The following is a 10,000-nucleotide window of genomic DNA, read 5'->3' as shown; positions in this document are numbered from 1 at the left end:
TTGAAATTTTTCGAACTTTTTTTATTTATTTTGTTCAATTTGGTATAGGAGTCGTTGGGGCTTCCTTATTTTCGGTGTTTGAAATTTTTTCGAAATTTTTATTTATTTTGTTCATGTTTTTCAAAGAGGATATTGGTATGGCAGTATTTCGGCTTCCTTATTTTCTGTTATTGAAATTTTTTCGAAATTTTTATTTATTTTGTTCATGCTTTTTAGAGAGGAAATTGGTATAAGAGTAATTTTAGCTTCTCTACTTTCTGGTTTTGAAAATTGTTCGAAGTGTTTAATTATTTTGTTCAGACATTTTTGAGAGGAAATTGGTATGGTAGTAATTTTGGCTTCCTTATTTTCTGTTATTATTATTTTTTTTTCTTTTTTTGCCCGAAAGGTTTCGTTATTTCTTTAATGCTTTTTAGAGAGGAAATTTGTGTGGTATCTATTTTACCTTACATAATTTTCTGGTTTTGAAAATTTTTCGAAATTTTTAGTTATTTTGTTCATACGTTTTAGAGAGGAAATTGGTATAATAGTAATTTTAGCTTCCGTATTTTCTGTTATTGAAATCTGTTCGAAATATTTAGTTTTGTTGATGTAGCTTATTATTATATATTATTCACCTGGTAGATTATATTCTAAAGAATTTGCTTTTGTTTTGATGCCATTTTTATTAAAAACACAACCGTATTTGCAGTAACATTTAACGTTTCACCAAGAAAAGGTAATCATGTCATTTTATTGGAAAGACTTGAGTATGCAAAATGTTTAAATACTCTTATTGGTGACAACTTTCCTTTAACTTACCTTATATCTTTCAATTTGTGAATAGACTTCTTCATTTGCAGTTAAACTCTAAAGGTTTAAAGGCCGCTCATGAATGACAGAGGCGAGGGAGAGTGACATTGCCCTATCGAGCAGGACAATGCCCTAGAGGTTGATCATATTTACATATGATCAGCGCTCAAGCCCCCTCGCCACCCAAGGTAGGACCAAGGAGGGCCAGGCAATGGCTGCTGATGGCTCGGCAGATAGACCTATAGGCTCTCCCTAAACCCTGATCCCTAGCTCACAAGGATGGTGAGGTTGCAGCGACCAAAGGGACTAACGAGTCTGACCGGCACTTGATCCTCAGTTTGGCAATTACCAGGCAAGGACGCTACCACTAGGCCACCACAACACTAATAAAATTCTTACATTTTATTAAAAAACAGTGATGACATTTTACAAGCTTGTTTATTTATATAACTTTATGCTATCATGAAATCTGATTGTGGCTCAGGTTTCTGTGTTAACTGTATTTATTTGCCTGTTATTTTTTATGTAGCCCTAATTATGTTTTAATAGATTAGTAGTTGGTTGGCTGTGAATTTGAAGGTAAAAAATTCGGCCGTAGTAACCGCTTAGCTTAACTTATTTCGCCATTTTCATATTGCTATTCATGAAGGTTTTGATCAACAAAATTATTTATAATCTGAAATTAGAAAAGTTTTTTATGCCTTATTTAGTGATATAGAAATTAAGTGCTGCAAACATATTTGCTATGTAGTAAGGCGGAACAGAGAGAGACATATTTACCAAAAATAAGTTTGCTTACTGTAGTAAAATATGAAATTAATTTATAGTTTTTGGGGACTAAGTTTTGCAAATCGAAACAGGTTAGGAGATCTGATAACTTTATTTCCCTGCCACGCCTAAAACGAGTGGTTATTTGAGAAAATTAGGTCGTACAGTAAATTTCATTTATTATGTACACTTCGGGTTTTCTTGAAAGTTTGCAAAACTGTTGCTATTATATATAGTGGCAATTATACCGAAGCCTACCCAGGCCTACATGGCTGAGGACTATGAAGTGTGAAGTAGGAGATGACGAATGGAGACGTATTCAATTAATAGATGAAGATAGAGACGACTGGTGAAATCTAACCGAGGCCCTTTGTGTCAATAGGCGTAGGAGGAGATGATGATGATGATGATGATGATGTACCGAAGCCATTTCTGTATCTCTAAACCTGTATTGAGATAAATGTTAATGTAAAAATAGAGAGATAGACCTCCAGGCATGCAATAGCTAACCAGGTATCTATAAGATCAATAACTGTACTCACGTGTGTGAGCATGCAACAGTTTTGCATCTATTTACAGGAAAAGATCCGGAAGAATCGATTCATTTCCAGTTCCAAGGAACAATAGTCCAGTTTCTGGTCTACCATGTAATCGGTGCCGTCACGCATCTGTTTTCAGTAGTTAAAGACGAAACTTCTCTCTTGGATATACAGCTCATATTGATGTCCGCCATCGGCGTTTAAGGAGTGACGCCCGAGCGCCGGCCTATCAGCAGCCCCCTGTCCGTACAAAACGGGGCATTCATGCCCTCGATGAAAAAGATAATTCGGTCGTCCCATGTCGAGTCGGAGATGTACCTCGGTTGGGCGCCCTGGCCCAGTTTCCAAATCGCTCATCGAATATATACAAACACGAAAGATGAACTTTGGATTGTGCCTTCGGGTATACATACACGGTAGATGAACTTTCGATTGGGTATTCCTAACCATGTAATGACTAGGGACTTTGATCTGGATAAGGAGTTTACTGACCTTGCCTATTAGCCAAGTTTCCGGGTTTTAATATTCTTTGTTAGAATATAATTGTATGATGAGTTTCCGTGAATTAGCTCTTCATTTTGCTAAATGTTATGTAATGTAACTGATATTAGTTCTATGAGCAATTCAATGAGTTTCTTTAATTATTGTATAATTTGTTTTGCATTCGGCATTATTAGTAAGTGTTTTATTCTTTTTTTTATATATGATCGCATATAAATAAAATATACATAGTTGACGTAATCTTTAGTATATCTTAAATTATTCATCACGAATGCATCTCACAATGAATCATTTTCATTGTATGTGTGACCTCTCGCTAATTGTATGAAAAAATAGGAAAATCTTAAGACCCACAAAAGCCTGTTTGTAGCTTTCAGGGATACCTACAAATTATGACAGAGTGGGCAAAAGGGCTCAGTGGGAGTCCTTACCCATGTATGGAGAAAGAATATTTTATAGTTTTTCATATTTTCAACGTTTCTTTAATTGAACCTGAATAAGGATACTTTACGTGTACATTTTCAGATGGTTTGTGCATGTTCTTAACTGCTTGCGGATATATTCTGAAACGCTGATGTATGTTTGAGAGAGAGTTACAAGGATTTTTGAGGTCTCTAAGACCTTTTAGTCCACCCGCACAAGACTCCATTTGTTCTTAGGTAGGGCGAATTAGTTTAAACGTTTGGAGAGTTTTTATGGTCCTGTCTTACTTATTTTTTTTAATTCGTTTACCGAATTACTGCTCACACACACACAGAGAGAGAGAGAGAGAGAGAGAGAGAGGAGAGAGAGAGAGAGAGAGAGAGAGAGAGAGAGAGAGAGTTACAAGGATTTTGGATGTCTCAGTCTTTTCAGTCCATCCGCGGAGATTCCATTTTGTTCCCTTTAGAGCTATTTAGTTTAAGAATTTAGAGAGTTCTTATGATCTTTTCTAACTTATTCTTGAACTCGTTTACCGTGTTACTGTTTACTACATCCGCTGAAGTCTATACCAAGTATTTGCTATTTCTTATGTAAAGAAATTGCCACATTGAGTAGTGTTGTATCTGTTCAATTCCAGTTTGTATCCATTACCTCTGGACTGATTTGTGCTAAACATGAATAGATTGTTGTAATCTACATTTGTTATTCCTTTAAGAATTTTGAATACCTCTATTAACTGTCCCCTTATTCGTTGAGTTTGTAGATCAAATAAATTCAAACGTTCCATCCTCCGTCTATATCCAAATTGCCTTAGTGTTGGAACTAGTTTGGTGGCTCTAGCTTGTACTGCTTCCAGTCTATCTATATCCTAATGAATACTTGAGCCCAGAATTGGACTCCGTATTCTAGATGGGGTCTTACTAGTGATGTGTAGAGCTGTAGTATAATGTCTTTGTTTCTGTATTTGAAATGTCTCTTTATGTAACCTATCAGTTTTTGTGCTTTCTTTTAGCTTTTATGCTTTGTTTGGTGAACTTAAAATCCTTGCTGATAATAATACCAAGATCTTCCTCCTGCTCCACTCTTTCTATTTCAGTACCCAGTAGTGAGTAATCTGATTGTTGGTTACTATAACCTATGTGCATGACTTTACATTTCCCACTGTTTGAAAGGCATTTGCAATTTTCAGGACCAATCTCCTATCTTCATTAGATCCTCTCTTAAGGCTCGCAGCATTTATGCCAAGTTTAGTATCGTCAGCAAATTTGGCTATTTTACTAGTTAACCCTAAATCTATATAGTTAATGTAGATCATAGATAGCAATGGGCCAAGGACGGATCCTTGAGTTACTCCACTTATTAGTGCTGCCCACTCTGAAGCTTCTCCATTGATTATAACTCTGTTTTCTGTTTGTTAGCTAATCTTCGATCCTTGCAGCTGGCTCGTCAATGATACTTAGTGCTGTAATTTTGACCATTAATATTTTATGAGGAACTTTGCCAATAGCCTTTTGAAAGCCAAGGTATATGATGTCTATTGCCCTTCTTTTGTCACAAATGCTAAACATGTGGAAAAATTTCCAAAGATTTGTCACACATGATCTCTTTTGTCTAAAACCATGTTGGCTGTCCATCAGAAGATTATTTTCCTCTATATGTTCTTTCAAAAAATCTACTGTAATTGATTCAGAAATTTTACAAGGCACTGAGGTTAGACACACAGGTCTGTAGTTGCCTGGTTCTTCTTTTGGTCCCTTCTTTCGTTGGCTGTCTTTCGGAACATTTTGTAAAAGTGTGGGGTTATCTCTTCTTCTAGATTTATAATCTCTCTTGGATGAATATCATCTGGACCTGGTGCCTTAGACTTACTGAGTCCTTTTATTTTCTTTTTTGACATCATCCATTGTAAAAGTGATTTTATTTATTGACCCTTCATATTTGATAGCTGGTTCCCGGGGGGGGGGGGGGTCGTCGATTCTTCCCTAGTGAATACAGTTGTGAAATGTGCATTCATCAGTTCGGTTTTTTCCTAATCATTTGTTATAAGATTACCCTCAAAGTCTCTTAATAGTCTAATTTGTTTTTGATTGGTTTTTACTGTTTAGGTTTTCTTTCCTAGCCGAAGCCACTCTTTTTCTCTTTATTGATCTTGGCCTTTCTAACTAGTTTATCTACTTTTCGGCTTAATTTCTTGTGCTCAGAAATTTCACGAATTGAAGGCTGTGGACCCATTGATTTATGTTTCCTGTATCTCTCTCTCTCTCTCTCTCTCTCTCTCTCTCTCTCTCTCTCTCTCTCTCTCTCTCTCTACCTACTTATTGAGAGAGAGAGAGAGAGAGAGAGAGAGAGAGAGAGAGAGAGAGAGAGAGAGAGAGAGCGCAGAAATGAATAAGCGAATTATGGTATCTGTTTCTTAGCAAATGCGTCACTAAATATTTCCCTATTCTGGATGTCCTTGTCCTCTGCACTTCCATTGAAGACGTCCTGCTGCTGCTGTAGCATCCCATCCATAACTTATCCCCCAACGACGTAAAGCTGCCCACCCTGTCTCACTTCCCTTCAAAGGCGCCGCCCACAGGTGACATGAGGGAGGGAATGCTGGGCGGAGCTGGGAAGCCCTTTTAGAAAGACTTGAGACGACTGTGAATAAAAGTGACTTGAAGAATGGCTAGGAGAGAGGGGAAGAAAGAAAGAAAGATAGTGACTAAAGAAAAAAAGTTTTTCGAAGATATATGAATGCATATTATTATGATTATGAGGTGCCGGAGAAAAATAAATGTTGCTGCAAAAGATTAACATATTTAGGATGGATGTTATAAAAAAAAATTTCAATTTTTTAATAATGCTGAGCAATCACACATTTAAAGGCTCAGTGACCGTTGCGGGCCAGTGCCAATAGTCTCCATCATTTTATATCATGTGAAAAAATAAGTGTTTTAATTCAAAGAAGAAAAATAGGCATAATGTTATTTAGTCATCAGTTTAGTACGCAACAAAAGATACTATGCAATGGAACTCTACTAGTAAATGAAAATAATTGTAAATGTTCAGTTATCACATGAAAATGTTTTTGTAAAGTATGTTTACTTACCTTGGAATATCATTGTTAGAAATTGATAATTTTTTAATAATGCTAAGCCATTAACATTTGGAGGCTCAACAAGCGAGTTAGGGCAATGCTGAGGCGTCATCATTATTCTGCATTATGTATAAAAAAAGAAGTATTTTGATTCAAAGAAAAAAAAATTGCCATAATGTTATATGGTCACCAATTAAGTATGCAATAAAATAGGCTATGAAAGAAAAGACTACTAGTAAATGGAAATAATTGCAAATGATCAGGAATTACTTGATTTTTTTAAAAAGATATATTTGCATACCTCGGAATACCATTGTTATGTATTAGTTCGTAAGATTAGTGCATTTGTTCTTTGCGGATGGTTGTAATTGTTTGCGGACAGATTCTGTGAGAAAGGAAAAGAGGAATCCGTTCCACCCGCTGGGTCCTTTTAGGACTGACCACCGCTTTTATGGAACAGTCTTCGGGATATCCTGTGGATCAAATGTCTCCTTCCCACCAACATGCTTGAATGAGTCTTGTGTTATGATTTGGTGTGTAAGCGTATGATCTGTGTATTTGTTTTTTCCTTCATAGATTTGTTTGTCTGAAATGTTTACTCCTTTTTTTGGAATCTGTACATTTTCGTGTACATGTGCATTTCTTTCTACTGATTTATGTGTATGAGTATTTTCATTCTTTTTTTGTAATCATTTAATATCTAAATCGTTTCCAAATGGAGTATGTCCATGTAACGATTTTGTTATTGGTCGATAAAAGGAAGAAAAAATAGAAAAGATGAAATGAAGAGAAAAGAAAAAAATTAAAGGAAGTTAAAAATTGAAAACTAGAGAGAAAATGAAAATATGAAAAAAGAGAAATCTAGAGAAAGAAGGAAAGGCAGAAAAAAATAGAAAACTGTAAAGAAAATGAAAGGCATATAAAAGACAAAACTAGAAAGGAAATGACAAGAAGAAAGAGAGAAAACGAGATAGTAAATGCCCCACCTTTTTTAGTCAGAGAGAACTCGTGCGAAGGTCTTTTGCAGACGGTCCGTTCAACAGAAGTTCTGTGTAATTCGATAATTGGCCTCTAAATTGGTCCTTAAGATCTCCTTTCAGGATGTCAATCCTTGGCGTCCGTTTCCAGAGGCGTTTTAGCCTCTCTATTCACCTAAGTGGGGTGTGGTGAGGAGTTCCTAGTTACTATTGTTATAGTCGCTATGGAACAACAATCTCTTACACGATAACTATTGTGTTTGATAAAAACATGATTACTGCGTAGTGATACTTTTAGGTTATGCTTTGAGTACGTATTCTTATGTTAAAATTTTTAAAATGTTGATAGGGAATAGTTGGTCTTATTCTGTAGTCCTCATTCACGACAAATTTCTTTGGTTAAGTATTGTGTAACCCTGTTGAAATACCATTCAAAATATGCTAGTCTGAGAGCTGTAAACGGGTTCATAATACTGAGTACAAGATATTTGAATGGCTAATTAAAATAAACTTCTTCACCCGTAACGGAAATAAGACGCCTAAAATTCCTGAATCCTGGGGTTTAGCCAGTTGAGGTTATTTCGCAATATATTTATTTCAATGTTGTTACTGTTCTTAAAATAATTTATTTTTCCTGGTTGCCTTCCCTCACTGGGCTGTTTTCCCTGTTGGAACTCCCTGGGGTTATAGCATCCTGCTTTTCCATCAAGGGTTGTAGCTCAACAATTAATAACAATAATAATCCCCTATAAGAAATGGTAAAGCCTAAGATTTTGTCCATTTTTCAAAATTGGGATAAAGTGGTATCACTAGTCTTACATGAGAGAACTTGAATATCTGAACAATTTCTATCTAGTAAACTATTCCCTATAAAGCCAAATTTGTCGTGTACAAAAAGTGTTTCGTTACCATTAGTATCGATATTACTAACTTTAGCCCGTGCAAATCAAATTAAGCTTTATAAGGTATAGTCTACGGAATACCAGTTGTTCAGAAAGTTAAGTTCTCTCATATAAGACTAGTCTTACCTTCCTATCCCAATTTAAAAAAAAAAAAATGGACGAAATCTTAGGTTTGATCATTTCCTATGGGGGTTACTGAGAAATAACCCCCTCTGGCTAAACTCCAGGATTGCACAACTTAAGACTTCCCATTTCCGTTATGGAAAAACCGTTTACAGATCTACGACTTGATGTAAATTGCGATGCATCTTATTTATCGATTGAAGTATTTTAGTAATTGTAAATTTTAATTATCGAGTGATGTAAAAGAATAAGGAGTGGCCAACAGATATTGTTATGACACATGTATTGGTTGTTTATAAAGTTTTTCCTTTAAACTATTCAGCAAATGAAGATGGTCATTGTTGATACTCTGGAGGAAGAGCCCGTTATCGGCTTAAAGGCCGCTCAGGTAATGGCAGAAGCAAGGGGCAGTGACATTCCCTGATCAAGCAGGATAATGCCCATATGATCAGCACCCAAGCCCCCTATTATTATTATTATTATTATTATTACTATCCAAGCTACAACCCTAGTTGGAAAAGCAAGGTGCTATAAGCCCAAGGGCCCCAGTAGGGAAAAATAGCCCAGTGAAGAAAGGAAATAAGGAAATAAATAAATGAAGAGAACAAATTAACAATAAATCATTCTAAAAAAGGCAACAACGTCAAAACAGATATGTCATATATCAACTATTAACAACGTCAAAAACAAATATGTCATATATAAACTATAGAAAGACTCATGTCCGCCTGGTCAACAAAAAAGCATTTGCTCCAACTTTGAACTTTTGGAGTTCTACTGATTCAACTACCCGATTAGGAAGATCATTCCACAACTTGGTAACAGCTGGAATAAAACTTCTGGAGTACTGCATAGTATTGAGCCTCAGGATGGAGAAGGCCTGGCTATTAGAATTAACTGCTTGCTTAGTATTACGAACAGGATAGAATTGTCCTGGGAGATCTGAATGTAAAGGATGGTCAGAGTTATGAAAAATCTTATGCAACATGCATAATGAACTAATTGAACGACGGTGCCAGAGATTAATATCTAGATCAGGAATAAGAAATTTAATAGACCGTAAGTTTCTGTCCAACAAATTAAGATAAAAATCAGCAGCTGAAGACCAGACAGGAGAACAATACTCAAAAACAAGGTAGAATGAAAGAATTAAAACACTTCTTCAGAATAGATTGATCACCGAAAATCTTAAAAGACTTTCTCAATAGGCCAATTTTTTGTGCAATTGAAGAAGACCTAATGTGTTTCTCAAAAGTAAATTTGCTGTCGAGAATCACACCTAAAATTTTAAAAGAGTCATACAAATTTAAAGAAACATTATCAATACTGAGATCCGGATGTTGAGGAGCCACCGTCCTTGACCTACTTACAATCATACTTTAAGTTTTGTTAGGATTCAACTTCATACCCCATAATTTGCACCATGCACTAATTTTAGCTAAATCTCTATTAAGGGATTCACCAACCCCAGATCTACATTCTGGGGATGGAATTGATGCAAAGAGAGTAGCATCATCTGTATATGCAACAAGCTTGTTTTCTAGGCCAAACCACATGTCATGTGTATATAGTATGAAAAGTAATGGGCCAAGAACACTACCTTGTGGAACACCGGATATCACATTCCTATACTCACTATGGCGCCCGTCAACAACAACTCTTTGAGATCTATTACTTAAAAAATCAATAATAACGCTAAGAAACGACCCATCCACTCCCAACTGTTTCAGTTTGAAAACAAGGGCCTCATGATTTACACGGTCAAAGGCAGCACTAAAATCAAGGCCAATCATACGCACTTCCTGACCACAATCAAGGGAATTCTGTGCAGCATTGGAGATTGTAAGAAGGACCAAGGAGGGCCTTGCAATGTCTGCTGATGGCTCAGCAGATAGA

The sequence above is a fragment of the Palaemon carinicauda genome, chromosome 2 (assembly GCF_036898095.1).
Source record: "Palaemon carinicauda isolate YSFRI2023 chromosome 2, ASM3689809v2, whole genome shotgun sequence".
Taxonomy (NCBI): Eukaryota; Metazoa; Arthropoda; class Malacostraca; order Decapoda; family Palaemonidae; genus Palaemon; species Palaemon carinicauda.
Note: the sequence above shows the minus strand (reverse complement) of the source record.